The sequence below is a fragment of the Pinus tabuliformis genome, chromosome 7 (genome assembly GCF_031772625.1).
Source record: "Pinus tabuliformis cultivar Carrire ecotype Pingquan chromosome 7, CPIR1, whole genome shotgun sequence".
NCBI lineage: Eukaryota > Viridiplantae > Streptophyta > Pinopsida > Pinales > Pinaceae > Pinus > Pinus tabuliformis.
This window is the reverse complement of record NC_142293.1, coordinates 1,051,926,583-1,051,949,233: the sequence shown is the minus strand read 5'-3', so window position 1 is coordinate 1,051,949,233 and position 22,651 is coordinate 1,051,926,583.

Below are 22,651 nucleotides of genomic sequence, written 5' to 3'. Positions count from 1 at the left end.
CACAATTTCTGTGGTTAAAAATCTTGAACAGAAAGTTAGCTATGCATTTTTTATCATCAGTCCTAAATTTATCAAAACCTTCCAGAAAAATGAGTAAATAACCTACTTATTTCATTGATTCAATTTTTTTTTTCCTCGATTGCTTGGAAACATAAATCTTATAGTGGCTGTTGGATTCTGTTTGTGCAGGTGGCAGATGAAGTCCATGGCCTCAGGAAACTGCTTCGGATCCCTATCTCTGAGAAACGTGTGCAGAACAGAGTCCTGTTTGCCATAGGTTTCTTTGTTTGACTTTCCTTTGACCAGGGTCTTCTTTGTCGATCTAGGCCAGATGAATAGGATACGATCCATGCCCTGATGTTTTCTAAGCTACCCATGTAGTCCTTTTCCTCTCTTGATACGTGGAACCTGCAAAAGTGTGGATGTAGCGGCAAAACAACCAATTAGCTGTGGAATGTGGCTACGTTCCGTAGCTAAAAGACAACCAAGACATCAACTTTCTAATTTAAGTTATTGGAAAAAGAGATTTTATGCAGCCAAGTACAAGGAAGAAAGTCCAAGACCGCAGCTGGTGCACTTGGATAAATCATTCATGAGCCTTTGTTCTCTGCTATTCTTCAAAATTCCCTTCACTGTTTGAGAAATGAGTGATTGCGTAAAGAAGGTTGTGTATACAGCAGTGGAACAGCTGGTATATGGAAGCAATGATAGCTATGGATATGGGGATGAAATGACAGAGACTATGAGCATGAAATAAAAACGATTGTACATATACGAAAACAGAGAAGCTGTATGCATGAAATACGTGAAAATAGAGCGTGCAAAAAATATATGAAATGGAGTGGCTGCATACGTAAACTGTGTGGAAAACAAAGTGACTGCTACACAGAGAATCGAAAACAGAATGAATCACTGTGTGCTCAAAGTATCAGAGTGTTTGTACACAAGAAGGTTGTGGAAGTATAAGAGAGAAACTCGGTGTAATAAATGAACAATAGCGCCGTATTCAATTGGGTTATGTCATGTATCTAGCCATTTAACCGGTGTCCTGGAGAAGTCCAGTTAAGTACGAGTCATTGAATTTAAAACGGAGATTACATGAACAGATTTGGATTCTTAGACGCCATATGGATTGAATGTCACATCATGAATTTGCTTTCAAATCGGATTTCCCTTCTGGTGGGCTCCAGTATTGTAGCAATAGTGCTACAACTCCTGGAGCTTCCTATCTCTAATTTTATCAACCCGGTAGTTCGTACAAACTTGGAAGCGACGGTGCTGTATGCACAAGTACTAGCTCTTGTCGCAGCTGTCACTTGGTCAGCTGGCACAAGTCCGCTAGGGCTCAAGCCAACTTCTATATGCTCATAGAAGAAGCTTTATGCATGATGGACGAAAGCTAACTCAAAGGAGACTAGTCTATTTGCAAAAAGAAACTGAAAGCCAACAAAGCATGAAACCCTAGTAAACCCTAATTTGACTAGCTAGACCCTAACTATGCAAAACTGTGAATGAAACTACTACCACTAATGCCATTACTTGTAGTGAGCTGAAATACATGCATCTAAGCTACTTGCATCTGAAAATACATGTTTTTGTATTTTTTCATTAAGTGGTTGGATTGGTGGTGATGATGCTGTTGATTAGGGTTTGGTTGTGCAGGAGCGGTTGGAATGGAAGGAAAGCATGGGCAAGGTCAGGATGGCTAGGGGAGGTCCCAGAGGGTCTCTAGCATCAGTCCATAGAAGTCTACCACGTTCGGATGCTCAGCAACCGAGTTTGCAGGCTTCTACAGGAAGTCTGCAGGGGATCCTACATGAAACTCAGGGATTTCTACAGGAAGTCTGTGCAATTCTACAGGATGTTTGGCTGTGGAAGTTTTGGGAGATGGTGAAGTGTTGGAGTGGTGTGGAAGGATAGGTGAGATGGAGAGGAAGCTGGTGATGGCTCAGGAGCAGAAAAATCAGATGGAGGAAGGGTGCATGCAGTGGTTTGATGGTTGGAAGGATGGGATCAACGAAAGTGTAAGTAAATGGAGCTAAGTGATTAATGGATGAGTTGGAGGGTAGATGAGTTGGACAGAGGCTGAGTAGGTGGATTGCGGAGAGATCAAGAAGAAGAAGAAGGAAGTGGAATGGTGTGGAGCAGCGTAAATGAAACAAATGACTTATGCACCAAAAACGAGAAATTCATTAACCTATGATAACTGTGCCATGAAACCTATGAACAGCAATGGAAAACCAAGAAATGAAACTCGTGCATGGAAGTGAAATGTAGAAGTATGGTTCAATGTCAAAAGTGCATGGATGGATCTTCAACGAAAATGTCTATGTTGCAGCTTGCATGGAAGTGAGAAGAACTGCGTTTCTTTTTGGTGGTTGGTTATGGACTGCACCCCAATCCCTAACAGAGATGGCAGTGAGCCTTAACAACCTTTTGTTGGAGCTCCAATAATTTATAACTATCCTCCTATCGAATCTAAGCAACTGAAAGCAAATCACCATAAACTAATCCTATCTCAACTCATGAAAAAGACTAAATTAACAGACTGTAAATTCAAATTGCATGTCAAAGTAAAAACTCAAAGTGCTGGAATGAAATGCAAATAACATTACAACACCGAGGAGATCTATTGCTCTCAGGTTGGGCCCTAACCTGAGAGCTATAGCTCCCTTAGAAACTCAGAATGAGATCAAAATCTGCCTGCCTTTATTCATAAACGAAAGTCTGATGACATGCCAAAATTGGCTTACAAAAGGAACAAAAACCGAGTTGTAGCTCGTACTTCCCAATTACAAGAGTAATACAAAAGTTCAAAAAGCTTCTATCCAAGGCTACGGCCTCAGTGTTTATGCAAAATGATCATCCAACAGGTGTCCTTGATTTGTGGAGCTCGGCTGTCCAACTGAAGGTTAAACTGTTGATCTGTAGGACAGTTGTAACTGCTGTTCCTGTAGAACAGTTATAACTGCTGTTCCTGTAGAACAGTTGGCTGCTTCTAAGCTCGGTGGGGAGATGGATTGGAGCTCGGAGTTATGGTGGGAATTACGAGGAAGGTCCCCAAGACCGTGGACATCCTCTCCTAAAAACCAGCAGTGCCACCTCATTGTCTCCTTGTCTCCTTTCTCGTGGTCTTTTCTCCCTTTTAATGCCAAAAACCTGAAAGCATCATGCATTAGTCACGTAGATAGAATGCCTACACTTCTTCCTACAAACAACACGAATAAACCAAGAAATGAATGCATAAGCAATAAAAAATGAATGGTTTGAGCAGAGCAAGTAGGCCAAATGAGCCCAAATTGTACCAAAAATTGGGGCTCATCATCACCCCCCAGCTAAACTATTTGCTCATCCTTGAGCAACTTTTCCCTGGCTCCTCGTCTTTGGCCGAGAACTAGAGCCCGGAGCATGCTTTTCCTTCCCTGTTTTTGGTGGCCTTGCCTTTTCTACCGAGGGTGGCACTTCTTCCTTTCCCGTGTTTGGCGGCCCTGCCTTCGCTGCCCCTGGTGGTGACGAAGGTGATGCTTCTTCCCCCTTTCCTATTTCCTTGAGCCGGGCTTCGGAAGGCGATTGGCCTATTTTTCGTGTCCAGGAAGTTATTTTTTCGCTCCCCTTCTCGGGGGTGGCTGATGTTTTAGAGGGGGTTCTTGCACTGGGTGAAGTAGGGACATCCCCTGAAGTGGTTTGGCTGCCGGGTGGAGGCTGTGGCTTGCCCGTGGTTATCCGCTTGCTTCTCCTGGCCTCAGATGGTAGAGGGGTCTCCCTCTCTCTCTTCTCCTTCGGCTTTGGAGGCGTACTGAGGGCGGCCAGCGCCGCTGCTGCCTCCTTTTCTAGAATACCAGCCTTCTCTTTCTTGCGTTTTGCTCTCTCAGAGCTCCTTGTAGAGGGCCCCTCCTTTTCAGATTTCGGGCTTCCTGTAGAAGATTCTTTCTTTCCCGCTTTTGGGCTTCCTGTAGAAGACCCGGCTTTAGCCACTCCCGGGCTTCCTGTAGAAGGCCCTCTCTCTGTCTTCAGGCTTCCTGTAGGAGGCTGTTTTTGCAATTTCGGGCTTCTTGTAGAAGCCTTTGTCTCTGTTTTCGGGCTTCCTGTAGAAGCCTGTTGCTCAATGATTTTTGGGCTTCCTGTAGAAGCCTTGGTCTTTGCTTTTGGGCTTCCTGTAGAAGCCTGCTTCTCAATGATCTTCGGGCTTCCTGTAGAAGCCTTTGTTTTTGTTTTTGGGCTTCCTGTAGAAGCCTGTTTTTGCTTTCCTGTAGACACAGGTGTCTCCACCTCTGCTTGCTTGCCTACCTGAGTTTTGCTTTTTGCTTTGGTTGCAGATGCTGTTGAGGTACTTGGGCTGACGTGGACCACCTCAGCTTTGTCCATTCTGCTCTTCATCCTTTTTTCCCTTGCTGACAGGATAGGTGTGCCACCTTTTTCTTTGTCCTCCTTTTCCTCATGCTTCTTCATTTGTTCTTTCTTCTGTACTGTTGTCGGGGTCTCTTGGCCTTCTTCTCTCTGTCCCTCGGCCACTGCTTCTTGTTCCTCACTGCTGGAGGAACCCGTTTCTTCGATCAACATTTTAATGTCCCCATCTTTTGTCGAATTCCGGAAGGATTCCCATGAGAGGGGAACCTTATATGAATGCAATGCATCCTCCACAAGAAGCTTGATCAACCCATGGTGGGCTATCTGATCTGGTGTACCCTCTTTCAGCTTTGTAGCACACTCCATTAGAGACTGCAGGAGGTAATAAGGGATGCTCAGTTTTTGTTCTACAGGAAGGTCAATTCGGTGCCTCAATTCAGTGAGCAGCCGAAATTGATATGCATACACGATGCTGAAACGGCCTTCACAAGTAATATATTTCATGATTTGCAAACTAACTTCATTCCATGGTGGCAACATGCTCGTTCTTCGCACCCCGTTTTTGTCCTCAGAAAATTCTTCCTCAGGTGGAAAGAATTCTTTCTTTGCCTGCTGGCTCAGCTTCCGTTCTTCCTTATCCCACGGCAAACCCATAGGAAGTTCTGTGATCCGAATGATATGTTCTGGGGTGAGCTTGAGGCTTAGACCTCTGAAGTTCACTGTGGCCAGTGTCTGGGATTTAGGCTTCAGAGCCTGCAAGAATTCTTCGGCCACTTCATCATCGTAACCCTGCAGCTTATCACAAAAAGGCATCCATTGTGCTCTGGTGAAGAGCTCTACCACTGCCGGGTTTTGCCTTAGTTTAGTTGAATCAGTGGGTTCCCGTCTTATAAACCCACCCAGCATGATGAACACGGTCGTTTTAATTAAAGGTGGCAAATGCAAAAGAGATTTGGTCTATTAAGGCAGAGCATGCATATAATCCACAAAATTCAACACAGTCTACCTAAACTGACATCCTGTAGAACGACAGCATAGGCACAGCAAACAACAATTCCACCAATATCTTTATGACCCGACTGTGGACGATGGTCTTGCCACTTCTACTAACCAGTTGCATGAAGAGTTCAGGGTTACCTCTTTAATTGGCCACCTTTTTCATGAGGCACCCGCTTCCCTGTAGAAGACTGCGTTCCTGTAGACTGCGTTCCTGTAGGCTGCGTTCCTGTAGAACTGCGTTCCTGTAGAACTACGTTCCTGTAGAAGCAGTGCGCAATTCTCGGGGAGGACTGTAGTTGGCCCGCGCTCGAGGTGTGCTTTACCGGCGTTCTGGTAGCCAACAGCTCGGCGTATCAAAGTGCAGAGGAGATCAGAATAGCCACCCGAGTTTGAAGTGTTGGATGATAAATGCATGCGCATGATCTAGCCGATTAGGTTTTGAATCAACGCAATCTGTGGCGCGGGGGATGAGCTGTCCCCGCCGGACTGTTGGGCGACGTCATCCATCATCCGCCTGCGTATTCACTTGCTGCCACATCCATTCCCACAGATTTGCCGCCGCCTTTTCCTGTTAAACTCATGCTTCTGACGAGAGTGTTCTCACATGCGTGCCATTCATTCTCTTTGTCGTGGCCGCCACCCAAACATCCAATTACACTTTAACTAGCCGACGTGGCCAGTCGACGGGCCATACGGCCGCTCAACCATTCAATTTTATGCTATGCAAACGATTTCAAAGTAAAATTCATGCGATTTGATGGAAGGAAGGGTTGAGACACTTACCTGCGTGGCTGCACACGATTTTTCCAGTTCTTGGACGATGGTGAGTGGATCTACCTGCTGCATGCGACTTACACAGACCCAGAGGCTCGTGGTTACAGGTTGCCAACGATGGAGTGGATGTTTTGCTTGCATGCGCCCGCGTTTTATTTCAGATGGCGGTGCTGTGAATGGTATCCACTCGAGCAGGTTGAACTGTTACAGGATTCCCGCGAGGTGTCTCGTAACAGTCCTTTCTCCTTGGGTGCATGCTGCACGATGGAGGTTCTGGCCTTTCAATCACGTTCTCGGAGCTCTTGATGCCTGCGGTATGAGATCCCAGCGTTTGTTTAACTTTGAAAATGGCTTTTCCCGCGAGAACTCATCGATCTTCTTTGTTGGTGCAGGGAACTTGGTCGCATGTCGACAAGGATGGTGGAGCAAGGTGACAGCAATGTGCAAGGGTGCCAACAGAGGCGTGCATGCATCCAAACCAATCCATAGTTGCTAAATCTCCTTTTAAAATGAATTCTGGCCGTCCAAAACTCCTACATGAAGTTTCCTGTAGAACACAGAGCTTCCTGTAGAAAGTTCAGCCTTCCTGTAGAAAGTCTGTACTTTCCTGTAGAAAATCCGCGCCTTCCTGTAGAAAGAGTGCATCTTCCTGTAGAAAGACAACATCTTCCTGTAGAAGATTCAAACCATGATAAAATTGCACATACCTTGAAAAAACATGGGTACCCTTGGAGGAGGTGCTGGTGAGGTTCCTTGACAGCATGGTAAGGACCCTCGGCTTTGAGTTGAAGGGCTTCCTCTCCTCCATTGAACATCTGCAACCTGCATGCAATTTTACCATATTTTGCTTATTGTTTTTTTTCTTTTTTCTTTTTTTTTTTTTTTGAAAGATAACAGGGGTGCCTCAAAGAGGTTTTCACCCGTGCCATCTGCCCTGAGCGACTCAGAGAGGTTTTCACTCAAGGATCTTTTTCACCTTTTCTCTTTTTTTTTTTTTTTGAAAGACAATAGGGGCACCTCAATGAGGTTTTCACCCCTACTTCCTGCCTTGGGCGCCTCAGAGAGGTTTTCACCCAAAGATCTTTATTTATTTTTCTTTTTTTTTCCTTTTTTCTCCTTTTTTTTTTTTTTTTAATTTTTTCTTCAGGGTATGCCAGAGGTAGAGGCAGAACCCTTCTCTATGACCAATACAGATTTCTCTATAGTTTTGATGAACTCTTGTCTTGAGAGAGGTCTCATGTAGATCTTCAAACGATGCCCATTGACAAGCATGGGAATGGCTTCCTCATCATTGGTTCGAATGAGGACAGATCCATTGTCATGGCATTTCTCCACTGCATATGGTCCTAGCCATCTGGTTCTCAGCTTCCCCTTGAAATCTTTGTATCTGGAGTCATACAACAAAGCCCAATCTCCCGGTTGAAATTGCTTGTCATGGAGATGTTGGTCATGCCACACCTTTCTCTGAAGTTGAACCACTTCTGAGTGAAGGAGGGCCTGCATTCGGTGCTCATCTAGGCCATTCAGCTGCAGTAGCCTTTCTTGTTGTGCATGGCTGAGATCTAGGTCCAGCTGAGCTGCCATCCTCAAAGTGTTGTATTCAAACTCAATGGACAGCAAAGATCTCTTCCCATAGACCAGCTCATACGGTGTGAAGCCGGTGGTGGTCTTCCAAGTGGTGTTGTAAGCCCATGTGGCTTCAACCAGGCGATCTGCCCAGTCCTTTCTGCTGCTGCTCACCACTTTAGTCAAGATCCCTTCTAATGCTCTATTGGTGACTTCCACCTGCCCATTTGCTTGAGGGTGATAAGGGGTGGAAGTCCTATGCTTGATCTTGTGATGAGCCAGGAGATCTTCAACCAGGTTGGAGGTGAACTGGCTCCCTTGATCGATGACCAACTCTCTTGGATAGCCAAACTTGTAGAAGATGTTTTCTCTTAGGAACTCGGCCACCTTTTCTTCTGTTGCTGCTTTGATTGCTTTGGTCTCTGCCCACTTTGTCAAATAGTCAGTACACACAATGATGTAAGTCCTTTGCCTCGAAGAGGGGTTGATTGGGCCCACAAAGTCCATGCCCCACTTCTCAAATGGCTCAAGAGTCACTTGAGGTTGGAGAGGCATCTCATCCCTTTGGGTCGGTTTCCCCATTCGTTGGCATTGGTCACACTGACTGACATATCTTCTGACATCTTGATGAAGTGTGGGCCAATAGTAGCCTGCCTGCAGGATTTTGAAGGCAGTTCTCTTTGCTGCAAAATGTCCTCCACAAGGCCCATCATGACAAGTGAGGAGGATATCAAAGACTTCCTCCTCCCTTACACAACGCCTTAAGATCTGATCGGGGCCAAGCTTGAACAGATTGCCCCCGATCCAAGTAAATGAGGCACTTTTTCTGATGATTCTGCTCTTCTCTCTGGAAGATAGGTGTGGAGGGAACTGTGCTGAAACAAGATAGTTTGCTATATCAGCAAACCATGGAGAGAGTACTGAAATAGCAAACAGATGTTCATCAGGCATCTGGTCGTCCACTGTTCCATCCTCATCTGCAGACAAATCCAATCTAGATAAAAAGTCAGCAACAACATTTTCTCTACCTGGTTTGCCAACAATGGTCAAATCAAACTGCTGCAATAAAAGTAACCATCTAATAATACGAGCATTCACATCTGGTTTATTCATTAAATATCTAATAGCAGCATGGTCAGTATGTACAAAGGTCTGGTAACCAGTAATATAATGTCGGAACTTGTTCAATGCATGGACCACAGCCAAGAATTCTTTCTCGGTTACAGTGTAATTCAGCTCAGCTTTGGACAAGTTTTTGCTAACAAAGTAAATGGCATATGGAAGTTTCTGCTCAACTTGTCCTAAAGCTGCACCTATGGCTTTGTTCGAGGCATCAGTGTGGATGTGGAAAGGTAGGGCCCAGTTTGGACCTCTCAAGATTGGGGCTGACACCAACTTGTCCTTTAATTCATTTAAAGCCCTCTGACAATCGTCAGTCCAATTAAACTCCACATCTTTGGCCAACAGGCCAAATAATGGCGAGGCTAGCTTGCTGAAATCTTTAATGAATCTCCGGTAGTATCCTGCTAATCCCAAGAAACTCCGGACATCCCTGACCTTTTGAGGAGGTGGAACCCTCTTAATGAGAGCAATTTTGTTAGGATCCACCTGCAATCCTTGGCAAGAAATGGTATGGCCTAGCACGGTCCCTTCAGTCATTAGGAATTCACATTTTTCAGGACTAAGGGACAAGTTCATCTCGGTGCATTTGGTTAGGACTTTTCCCAGGTTGGACAATGCTTCCTGGAAGTTGGCCCCATAAGGAGTAAAGTCATCCATATAGATTTCTACTACATCATGGACCAGCTCCGAGAAGATGCTCAAGACAGCTCTCTGAAAGGTAGCAGGAGCATTGCATAGCCCAAAGGGAAGGACTCGATAGGCAAAGGTACCCCAAGGACAAGTGAAGGTGGTCTTATCTTGGTCTTCCGGGCTGATTTGGATTTGGTTGTACCCGCTAAACCCATCTAGGAAAGAGAAGAACTTCTTTCCTGCCAGTCCATCCAACACTTGATCTATGAAAGGTAGAGGGAAATGGTCCTTCTTGGTAGCTTTGTTCAGTTCTCGGTAGTCCACACAGATTCTCCATTTCCCATTTTTCTTGGGAACCAACACTAGAGGGGACACCCATTCACTATCTGAGATGGGGTAGATGAATCCGGCATCCAACAGTTTTTGCAATTCTTCCTTGACAATGTCCTTAAGGGCTGGATTCATTCTCCTCTGAGGTTGCCTAACCGGTTTACAATCCTCTTTGATGTATATATGATGGGTACATACCGAAGGATGGACTCCTTTCATTTCCTTATAGCTCCAAGCAAAAGCATCTAGGTGGTTGGCCAACAGACTACACAGCTCCTTTTCCTGGGAAGGAGATAGGGAGGAGCTGATCTTCAATGCTTTCTCAGGGCCGAACTCCACATTCTTGACTCTGGGAGTAACAGGGTTGGTTGTACAAAGATCCACTAGGGTGCTAGCTTGGGCATCCTCCACCAATTTCTCTAAGGGTAGTGCACTGGAAGGTGGATTCTGGATCAAGGTCTCGATCAAGTCATCCTCGGTTGGGGGGTCTCTTCTAGTGGTATCTAAGGTGCACAGAGGTGTTGAGTACACCTCGTCTTCCTCTCCTTCTTCCAACCAGAGTGGTAAGTCATCCTCTAAGGAGGGTTGGGCAGGAGGGTATAGGACTAGCTGCTTGGACATGGGACCATTTTTGATGGTCATGTTTCCTGCACGACAACTTATGTAAGCATCTGCAGTAGCTAACCAAGGCCTTCCCAAAATGAGAGGATATCCAGTAAGCTTGGCCTTTGGTTGCAGAACCAGGAAGTCTGCAGGGTATTCCCAAGAATCAATAGAGACCAAGACATCCTCCACAATCCCTTCGGGAGTCACGGTGGAGCGATCTGCTAATTGCAGTACTGTCGAGGTCTTCCTCAAGGAACCCTGAAGATTAAGCTTAAGCATGGTATCCCTGGTCATCACATTAATGGCAGCCCCCAGATCGATCAAGGTGTGAGGTATAATGGTGCCATTGATGTGAACATCTATTACAGGACTTCCAGGATCTAGGTACTTTGGGCAGATGACTTGTCCTAACATAAGGTCAGACAGTTGTCCTATGACATTGATAGTTGAGGCATCTTTCTTCCGTCTGCCTAGGTGTTTGAAACACTTTTCCTTAACCAGCTTGTTGTATATTGGCACATCCTTGATGGCTTGGAGAAGTGGTATTTTTACACACAACTGCTTGAGCTCACCCAGAAGCTCATCCTCCTCTGGGTTGGGTTGTGTGGTGGCTGTTAGTCTCTCAGGAAAGGGTGGAATAGCCTTTGGTTCACTTTCCTGTTTATCTTCCTCATCCTCTGGGGGAGGAGGTTGGCGATCTGGTAGAGTCTTTCCAGATCGAAGATTGATCTCCTGGATCTCCACAGCATAGGTAGGGCATGAGGTTTCCCCAGTGTATACCTGCTGGGCCTGTCTATTGTTGGGGTTCGGGTTCGGTTGAGCAGGCATTTGAGGTTGCCTTGGAGGAGCAGGAGGTAATGGCTGAGGTTGAACTGGTGGTGGAGGCAAGATGGCAGGAGGAGTGTTGTATTGGGGCCTCCACCCCGACTGAGGTGCATTCCATTGAGGCTGTGGCTGGGCATGTGAGTGATATGAATGAGAAGTAGGTTGAGTGGGGTACTGAGGTGGATAAGACCATGGAGGAGGCATGGACCATGAAGGATGAGCAGGGGGACCCCAGGAAGGCATAGGAGTCGATTGGTTGGGGATGTAATAAGCTTGAGATGCCCCTTGCATCCCCTGCTGATAAGGTCTAGATCCCTGTGGCCTCCTTTGGTTGAGGTAATAGAGAGGCTCTGTGGGAGCTTCTGTCCCTTGGTACATGGCTTTAAACCCAGGTAAGGTTGGACACTGATTTGTGGGATGGTCCTCCTCACAAACGAAACACACTTCAACCGAATGTAATGGACATTCGTTCTTAGGGTGCCTCCTTGTGCACCTAGGGCAGAAGACAGCTAAGGCTCTCTCAGCCTCTTCTTTCTTTTGCTGAATCCTGAATGTGTCAAGTTGCATGGCAATGGTTTGTCTCACCTCACTCTTAAGATCTTCTAATTGATTTGCAAGCTCATGTTTGGAGAAAGGGACACTAGTTGAGAGGTGGTTTCCTCTACCTCGTTTCCGAGCTGCCCTGGAGTGATTTCTAAACACAGTCTTGATGTCCTCATAAGGCAGTTGGTAAATGTCCCCCCCAGCTAACATGTGAAGGGTATCTAAGAGGTCTTCAGGGACTCCTCGGAGCAGGACCAACTTGAGGGATTCAGGGTCAAGTGTGCACCTGGCCCGCTTATAGCTTAGTTGGAACCTCTCCTCATAATCCTCTAAGGACTCATCATTTCCCATGGACATCCGAAAGATTTCCCCCTTTGTTTCCTTGGACCTACAGTAATCCCGGTACTTGGTATTGAAAGCTTGCTGCATCTGAGCCCAAGTGGTGATACTATTCCCAGGTAAGCCCATGAACCAGCGTAGTGCTGCATCCTTAAGAGTGGAAGGGAAAAGTTTCAGCTTTTGCTCATCTTCAGTATAGTCATAGGTTCTACAAAGGACAGCAAACTCAAACAGGAAGGTATCCGGATCTTCCGTGGTCAGCCCATGGAAGTGAGGTAAGGCGGAGGGGCTAATGTTCTTCATTTTCATCTCTCCATTGGTCTCTCGGATGGGGAAGGCACCTTCTATTCTCTCATCTTCTCTTCTATTGTCAGCCATAGCTTCAGATGGAGTGGTCTCTAACTCTTCTTCTACTATAGGGTCTTTGGATATCTCAGGATGTTCACCTATAGGTTCTTCTGGGTCACTGTCACCAAAGAAGAGAGAAGGGTGACTCAGTGATGTGGTGGGGGTGTTTGGTAGGAATTTGCCTGATCTATCTCGGTTCCTACGAGGCATGAAATGGAAAAGACTTTCTTTTTTCTTTGATTGTTTTTGCTTTGCTTTTCTTTTGGTACCTGCAAAACTGAGACAGATTGATCTACAACTAACTATGAAAGATGCAAAATTAAACTGAAAGCAGGAAAGAACTATTCTACTTTGCTCAAATGAAATTGCAGAAAGGAAATGCTAATCTATGAAAGCAGGAAATGCTAATCTATGAAAGCAGGAAATGTCTATGCTACTTTTGCAGAATGGAAATGAAGTAAACTACTTAGCAGAAGGCAAGAGTAAGAAAATAGAAGAAAAGCAACAATTACTAATACTCTGACGCTTCCCCGGCAACGGCGCCAAAAATATGGTGGGCTCCAGTATTGTAGCAATAATGCTACAACTCCTGGAGCTTCCTATCTCTAATTTTATCAACCCGGTAGTTCGTACAAACTTGGAAGCGACGGTGCTGTATGCACAAGTACTAGCTCTTGTCGCAGCTGTCACTTGGTCAGCTGGCACAAGTCCGCTAGGGCTCAAGCCAACTTCTATATGCTCACAGAAGAAGCTTTATGCATGATGGACGAAAGCTAACTCAAAGGAGACTAGTCTATTTGCAAAAAGAAACTGAAAGCCAACAAAGCATGAAACCCTAGTAAACCCTAATTTGACTAGCTAGACCCTAACTATGCAAAACTGTGAATGAAACTGCTACCACTAATGCCATTACTTGTAGTGAGCTGAAATACATGCATCTAAGCTACTTGCATCTGAAAAGACATGTTTTTGTATTTTTTCATTAAGTGGTTGGATTGGTGGTGATGATGCTGTTGATTAGGGTTTGGTTGTGCAAGAGCGGTTGGAATGGAAGGAAAGCATGGGCAAGGTCAGGATGGCTAGGGGAGGTCCCAGAGGGTCTCTAGCATCAGTCCATAGAAGTCTACCACGTTCGGATGCTCAACAACCGAGTTTGCAGGCTTCTACAGGAAGTCTGCAGGGGATCCTACAGGAAACTCAGGGATTTCTACAGGAAGTCTGTGCAATTCTACAGGATGTTTGGCCGTGGAAGTTTTGGGAGATGGTGAAGTGTTGGAGTGGTGTGGAAGGATAGGTGAGATGGAGAGGGAGCTGGTGATGGCTCAGGAGCAGAAAAATCAGATGGAGGAAGGGTGCATGCAGTGGTTTGATGGTTGGAAGGATGGGATCAACGAAAGTGTAAGTAAATGGAGCTAAGTGATTAATGGATGAGTTGGAGGGTAGATGAGTTGGACAGAGGCTGAGTAGGTGGATTGAGGAGAGATCAAGAAGAAGAAGAAGGAAGTGGAATGGTGTGGAGCAGCGTAAATGAAACAAATGACTTATGCACCAAAAACGAGAAATTCATTAACCTATGATAACTGTGCCATGAAACCTATGAACAGCAATGGAAAACCAAGAAATGAAACTCGTGCATGGAAGTGAAATGTAGAAGTATGGTTCAATGTCAAAAGTGCATGGATGGATCTTCAACGAAAATGTCTATGTTGCAGCTTGCATGGAAGTGAGAAGAACTGCGTTTCTTTTTGGTGGTTGGTTATGGACTGCACCCCAATCCCTAACAGAGATGGCAGTGAGCCTTAACAACCTTTTGCTGGAGCTCCAATAATTTATAACTATCCTCCTATCGAATCTAAGCAACTGAAAGCAAATCACCATAAACTAATCCTATCTCAACTCATGAAAAAGACTAAATTAACAGACTGTAAATTCAAATTGCATGTCAAAGTAAAAACTCAAAGTGCTGGAACGAAATGCAAATAACATTACAACACCGAGGAGATCTATTGCTCTCAGGTTGGGCCCTAACCTGAGAGCTATAGCTCCCTTAGAAACTCAGAATGAGATCAAAATCTGCCTGCCTTTATTCATAAACGAAAGTCTGATGACATGCCAAAATTGGCTTACAAAAGGAACAAAAATCGAGCTGTAGCTCGTACTTCCCAATTACAAGAGTAATACAAAAGTTCAAAAAGCTTCTATCCAAGGCTACGGCCTCAGTATTTATGTAAAATGATCATCCAACAAGTGTCCTTGATTTGTGGAGCTCGGCTGTCCAACTGAAGGTTAAACTGCTGATTCTGTAGGACAGTTGTAACTGATGTTCCTGTAGAACAGTTATAACTGCTGTTCCTGTAGAACAGTTGGCTGCTTCTAAGCTCGGTGGGGAGATGGATCGGAGCTCGGAGTTATGGTGGGAATTACGAGGAAGGTCCCCAAGACCGTGGACATCCTCTCCTAAAAACCAGCAGTGCCACCTCATTGTCTCCTTGTCTCCTTTCTCGTGGTCTTTTCTCCTTTTTAATGCCAAAAACCTGAAAGCATCATGCATTAGTCACGTAGATAGAATGCCTACCCTTCTTCCTACAAACAACACGAATAAACCAAGAAATGAATGCATAAGCAATAAAAAATGAATGGTTTGAGCAGAGCAAGTAGGCCAAATGAGCCCAAATTGTACCAAAAATTGGGGCTCATCACCTTCCCCAAGTGTGCCGTGTTCAAACAGTGTTCTATACATTTAAAATTCGTTTTTTTTCTCACGCGACATGCCAAATGGGGCTTCAGAGAACTGACAAATTCTTCCAAACCATTGCGAAATTCTCCAAACTGTTTCTGGGTTTTCTAATTGACCTTGTTCCCGAAAAACTCGTGTTTTTGTTTTTCCTAATTCATTTTCATTTGGGCGGAATTTGCATTTAAAGTTTGACGTTTTTTTCAGTTCTACGTTTTCTGGAAAATGCGTCTTCTGTAAAATCAATTTAGAATTTTTTTCAGATGCAATTACAACACAGACAAATAGCGGATGAACTAGCCAGTGGTGTGTTCTAAAATCCATGGTAATCTTGAAAACAGATAGAGAAGAGAAATCCCAAAAAGAAGATAAAAATGAAAATGTAGCCCTCAACCAAATCATGACCAGGTCATCATGCCTTAGCTATCCAAAGTTGGGTGATTTTGATTCGTCTGTGTGCATGTATCCCCACTGCAACATATTGTACATATAGGCCACAAGAGATCGTGGTTGTTGCATATAAATAGCGGGATAGGTTTCCCAACAATGAATCCACGGGGCGCAGAATGCTGGTTGGGTAGATAATAAAAAGGGAAAGAATTAGCACCGCTAGCGTTAGAACTACTGCTTCCAATTGAGAGAGAAGTTGTAGGGGTTCCAAGACTGATAACCTAATCCTCCTTCAATTCATCCCTCGGCACAATATTGACCAGAAAATATCAGTCAGCCAAGCCTGAAATCTCATCGATATATGTTTTATTTGCAGGTTTGTTTCAAGTCCAAAGCGCAAACAAGAATGCAGGTTTTCTGGGATTGGAGATAGCCATTGGTTGTTTTTTTGTCTTTCTTTCTTTTTTTCTGAAATTGTGAATTTTTATAGAAATGATTAATGGTTCTCAATTTCAGGCAACTAAGGCTTTAAGGTGAATGCACTGAAAACAGGACTTTGACTATGGTCTTAAGCTGGTTTTTTGATCGATCTGGGCTGGGTGACTAAGATAGAATCCATGTCAAAATGATTCTAGAGATGTCCATGTGGTCGGTTTCTTCATTTGGCACCTTAACTTGCTAAACCTTGGAAATAGCTACAAAACACACAGTTAGCTACGGAACAGGGCTGCGTTCCGTAGCTAATTTGCAAAATCTTATTAAACAAGATACAGTGTTTTGAGGGTCACTTCAAACCATAACCAATCAATCTTGGACATCTGAACGTATCAAAGCAGTTAGATTTTTTATTGTTTTTTTTCATTGAATCAAATGAAATGATATATATATCTATATATCTATATATATATATATATATATATATAACATAAAAATTCTTTTTCTGATCCTCCAGATCACACAAAGTGTAGGAGGAGAGCATACTTGAGAATTTTTATTTATTTTTAGATGTAAGAAATAAGGTTTCCTAATTACACTTTCCCGGCAACGACGCCAAAATGTCTAGTCAATTTAGTGTCCTAAATTGCTTTACATAAATTATCAATCCGGTTATCGTAAACTGATGAAGTGTGGTGCATTATATGTGTTTAGTTAACATTTTTATTACTTCGTCGTTTTATAGTTTATGTTGTTTTTGGGGGTTTTGTTTCTTATGCTTAAGGAAATTAATCTAAGAAAGAAAAGTTCTGCTTCTAGATGAAAATCTCTAAATGTTAATGGACAACTAAATCTAATGACTTTTAATGTTAAAATCTAATTTCTAAAGAAGGGAGAAAATGAAATGAACATTAAATAAAAAAGCAAATCAAAACTTTGAATAGTTAGATTAATCTAAGCCGCAAAATGTCTATGAAATGAAAGCAAAAATGATAATAGCTAAATGAAGTGTTTTATCACTTTGCTATACAATTTTGGGAGAACTACCTCCTTGTGATAGCATTTTGAGGGACTCCATACTTCATTGTTCTAAAACTGAAAATGAAATTTAAATAAAAGACTAACACTGGAAGTGAAATTGCAACTAATCTACTATAACAACTAAATGAATTGTTTTATCACTCCACTATACAAATTTGGGAGAACTACCTCTTTGTGATAGAATTTGGAGGGATTCAATACTTCATTGTTCTAAAATTGAAAATGAAATTTAAATGAAAGACTAAAATTGAAAGTGAAATTGCAACTAATCTACTATAACATCCAAATGAAGTGTTTTATCACTCCGCTATACAATTTTGGGAGAAATGCCTCCTTGTGATAGCATTTGGAGGGATTCAATACTTCATTTTTCTAAAACTGAAAATGAAATTGCAACAAAATTAAATACGAAACATGTAAATGAAAACTAATCTACTGTGTGCTCTAATGCTCCAAGCATCAATTGGAAAATACTTACTTAGACTATTTTGCTAAGCATAGATTACACAGTTAAATAAATCTACATTCAACTGGTCGAACACACTTACATGAATTAAACTTGCATGAATGGAAAATCTAAACTATTAAACTTGAAAACAATAAAATGACATACTTGAATGAAATCAAAGCAAAACTACAAAATAAAATCTACTCTACCCTACCTTCTAATATGCTCCATGACATCTACTTCACATCTCCTTCCATGTTAGGAACCTCAAAGCTTTATTCAAATTCTTCAAAATTACAAAGTACAACAAGTTGAGCTAACAAAGTTTACAAAGCTTTTTAAATAAAGGAGAGAGATCTCTTGTTTATACAAAAAGATGAGAGGTCATCTCATTAATGAAAGTCTATGAATCTCTCCTTATACCTCTAGAGTTATAATCAAAATAGGAAATGATAAGACACGTCTTCTTAGAGTTTTAATACAAATAGGAAATGTGACACATATCCTCATTATCTCATAATCCTTTCCACTCAAATTCGAATTTTTCCTTAGGATGCCACATAAAAGTCTTCTAAAAGCTTCCTTTTGACCTACACATGTCAACAATCTTATCTCACTTGTTAGATATAAACATATGCACATTAGTTTCTAATTTTTAACCACAAATTCACTAAAAAATGCTAAGAATTAATAAAGTTTGGAAAAACATAAATGTGACCCAATGATAATGAAAGTGAGATAAATGCAATGACATGGTAGTGAAATGGAGGTGATATAATGGACATGATAATGAAATTGTAATGGAAGTGAATGACAATTTCAAGACCCAACAGTACAGATGAGTACTTGAATACTCTCTCATTTTGCATTCTGGTAAATTGCTCATGCATCCTTTCAGCTATGAATTGGGCATACTTGTACAAAGTAGCAGGAGGTTTTCCTAGGGTGAAAATGGACATGAAAGCCAAGATGAGCTCATTAACAAATTCATCAGTGGTACAACCCAGAATACATGATATCATAGTCACAATATGCTTGCCCCTTTCAGAGAAAATGGCAGAAACATATGGAGGGGCATCTTTAGGAATGTGTTGCTCTTCTACAATGAAAGTTTGGAATATTTGGGCTAGTGTAGATGGACTCAACTTGGTGTACAGGTCTAACAAATCCCCAATGGAGAGTGGAGTCAGGTTTGGACCTGGCTGGACTTGCAACATCTCATTGATTGACTCAGTTGTAATGGTAAACAAGACTTTTTGGTCAGAGGACATTATAGCTCTCTGGCTGGGAATGTAACAGGCACGACGCATATGGACAATCTCAGGAAAAATATGTACTTGTGGAAACTGGTATTTGGGCAAATTGGAGTCCAAAAGGCCAATGTCATCAGAATGGTTCAAATATCTATCTTTACTCAAACAATGAATTTTGAGCAGGACTTCATATGCACTTGTCTCTCTGATTTGAAAATCCTTGTCCGCCAGGGGGAGGTGTTCAAGGTCAAAATGGGGAGTTGTGATAGCTTTGACATCCATGGCGACAGGGGCAACCATAATTCAGTTCTTGTGGATTTGAATTTGGCAATACTGGTTTATTCAGAGGTTTTCAAAAAAACTCGGAAGCTTTCAGAAGGGTTTGGGCAAACACTTTTAAATTTAAAGTGATTTCAATTAATTTTACTTAATTAAAACATTGAACGTTTTCAAATTTGAAAGGGTGTCTGGTAATTTGTTTTCAAATACCTGGAATTTGGGTGAATTGACTTGAAATTCGATGTTCTTGGCAACTGCGGAAGTTCGACTGGCTCTGGTACGGATTGAGAGCTTGGTTGGGGTCTCTGTAGCTTCTTCAAGATTGAAATTTGAGGTAAATTGGCGGATTCATCGTTTGCAAGCGTCACAATGGTTTGTAGTGGTTTACACAGAAAATGAGTGAAAAGAGGCGAAATAGGGCTTCTTGGCCTTTTTATTGAGCAATGGTCACTTTTTGGCTGGTAATTCTCAAATGAACAGTGGGCGGTTTTTTGGGTTGAGCGGGTAGGCGGTTTTCCAAGCCATCGCACCATTTTCATGGAGGAAGCGGTATTTTGGAGGGGTCACCCAATATATGCCAGCGCTTGACACTTAGCATAGATGGGGCTGGGCAAAATCACTTTATCAGGCAGGTAAAGGTCGGACATCGTGTGAACTCGATATGGCTGTGGACCGTGTTGGAAATAACACTGAGAAGTGGGGTGAATCAGCATTGTTAAATCTATAATTTTTCATTTCCATAATGAGATTCATATACGCTACTTCAGTTAAGGGAACTCACATGTACACGCAACTGTGTTTAATGCAACTAGCGTATATCCAGCAAACTTATGATTCAGTTAATTCATCATATGTTGATCTTTAATTAGTGCATCAAAACTTCATTAACCATATAAACAGTAACCAGGTGCAGTAAAAATAGAATAGATCATCACACATAAAAAACACACATGAACACCATGATTTAAGGTGGAAACCCAATGTGGTGAAAACCACCTGCTGTTGTCGTCTCTATATTCTTTTAATATTAATAAAAATTGTTTACAACATTGTATTGGCGCAGACTCATACCAGTACGCAAGCTTCTACCTGCAGAAAGCTACAACCTTCTCTCGTTCTCTAACTTCTACTGGAAGGGAGCTACAACCCCTAGCATTTTGTATTGGCCGATATGTTTACTAGTACGTAGGCACCAGCCTACAGAAGGCTACAACTTTCTCTCTTCCTCCAAGGACCATGTTTCATAAATTTTCAGACTGGATACTGCTGGAACGCAACATCATAATTTGAAGGCCACGTTTCATCCAATTTTCATACTAGACCCATCAACAAAATTGAAGCTCAAACTCAATCACCACTGCAATACAACTATCAGATACATCTGCATCAACAACTTACTGAAACTCAATCTGAATCAACCAAACTCAATCAATCACTGACAACCTCTGAACCTCTGACACAACTGAATCAATCATTCATTCATACTTTAACCAATCAACTGCAACATATAGATCACTTTAATAGATCACTGTAACTAGTACACAGATCTGAGTTACATTATCATTCAGAACCAGTTTCCATCTTAAGACCATGCTTCATATTGTATACGCTATTTGGCAGAGGCCAACCTACGTGTATACGCATCTTCCCTGAATCAAACCAGCGTGTAGATCTGCAAACACTTTGTTGCACTACTAGACTTCAGACATAATCACCCATAGAGGATAAAACCTGTGTTAGTGATCACATCTAGTCTATTCATTATCAGATCACATAATAATAAGTCATTATGATCTTGATTCATCATTAGATTTCATCCATAAACACTAAAGTTAATCACAATCAACCAATCTGAATATGCAGAATATTGTTACGAGAAAAAAGTCACCAGAACACAATGCAGAACCCTGAATACTGCAACATCAATTAAAACCCTTATAGATCATACTTCAAAAGATATACGCTACATCCATAAGCCAAACCAGCGTGTATACACTCTTTTACCAAGGGAAACCAGCGTACAGATCTGCAAATTCCATGCTGTGATGTATACGCCACTTCTGTATGTTGAATCAATGTGTATACACTGTTTTTCCAAAGCCAACCTGCGTACAGATTTGGAAATGCTAACTTAAAGCATCACAATTATTTCAAACTTCATTCATACCCAGATCATCACATTTACATAATAAAACATGCATCAGTATTAAGATCTAGAATGTTCAAGTTTAAACCACATAATGATAATACAATTCAAGCCTTAGGATCCTGATCCATCATCCACATAGGTGCATACTTAGTTCAAATCAAGCAAAGCATCACAAACCCATAACCTGCATACTTGATCTCATACTTCATCAGATATTCAATACTTGCTTGACTTGGTCTAATGATCTTCTCCTCCTTATATAGTTTTAGGCCTTTCTCAATACCATGGACCAAAACCACTTAGGACCAATACCTTGGACCAATACCACAGACCAAATACCTTGGGTCAGATACCTTGGACCAAAGAAATACCTTGGACCCAAAAACTTGTTTTCCCAAGATATACGTGCTTTTCCTTCTGTGAAAGTGCGTGCGTACGTATACACTTCTTTTGTACAGTTAACCCGCGTGTATACGCGGCTTGGTCAAGGTGAACAAGCGTATACCTTTCTTTCTTCATTCTGTGAGGCCTGAACTGTAATTCTTTGCTGTCAGCCTGCAGTACTTAGATATTTTATCTGAGTGAGTATCCATTGTACATTACTTTTGAACTAATTCCTTTGAACTGCCCTGCCTCACATCTATTAGCACAACTACCATGTATTCTGTCACATCTGATATCTCTTCTGTAAATTCATCGAGTTACCATATGTAGGAGAGTTGTTCTGCTACAAGTGGGTTTCCATCAAGTACAACAAATACATCATAATGCCAACAATCTCCCCCTTTGGACTTGATGGCAACAACCATACCAAGTCACTCTCCCCCTTTGACATCAAGGGCAAATGGTCATGCTCCCCCGAAGTGCATGCTGAATTCTCTGATATGTTGAAGTGCTGATTGAGCTCCCATGATCGAGTCCATGCTCTTTCTGAGCATAATCAATGTCTGCAAAAATATGTTCTAAAAGAAGAACATGACTCTATACATACATAAAAAATGACTTTCCTATCACCAATGACTCATACATGCATCCATCTCCCAACCAAGTAGGGATAAACCAAATTTCACTCATCCACCCAACCAAGTGGGGATATATCAATTGTTTATACAAATAAAAAACAAGAACATTACATCATCCATCCCATGCATATTGGGGGTACAAATTACATCATATGATCAATAGGGACTCATCAAAAGACTACAATAGACAGAGACAATTTATTACATCATGAGTCTTGATATGACCTTTACATTGAATGACATTTATAACAAAGACCAAATATCTAAAAAAAATACCATGATAGTAACTATCCTACACCATATATGATCTGCTCCATAAGCATCCAGCAACCTGTATATGTCCATGTCAGTGTAGATATCATCAACCTATGACAAAGTATGTTTGTATATAGATATCAACTCATCCTCTTGATCTCATCAAGATCAAATTTCATGAATCAACTCAGCATATGTCATATCTCCAAGCAGTAA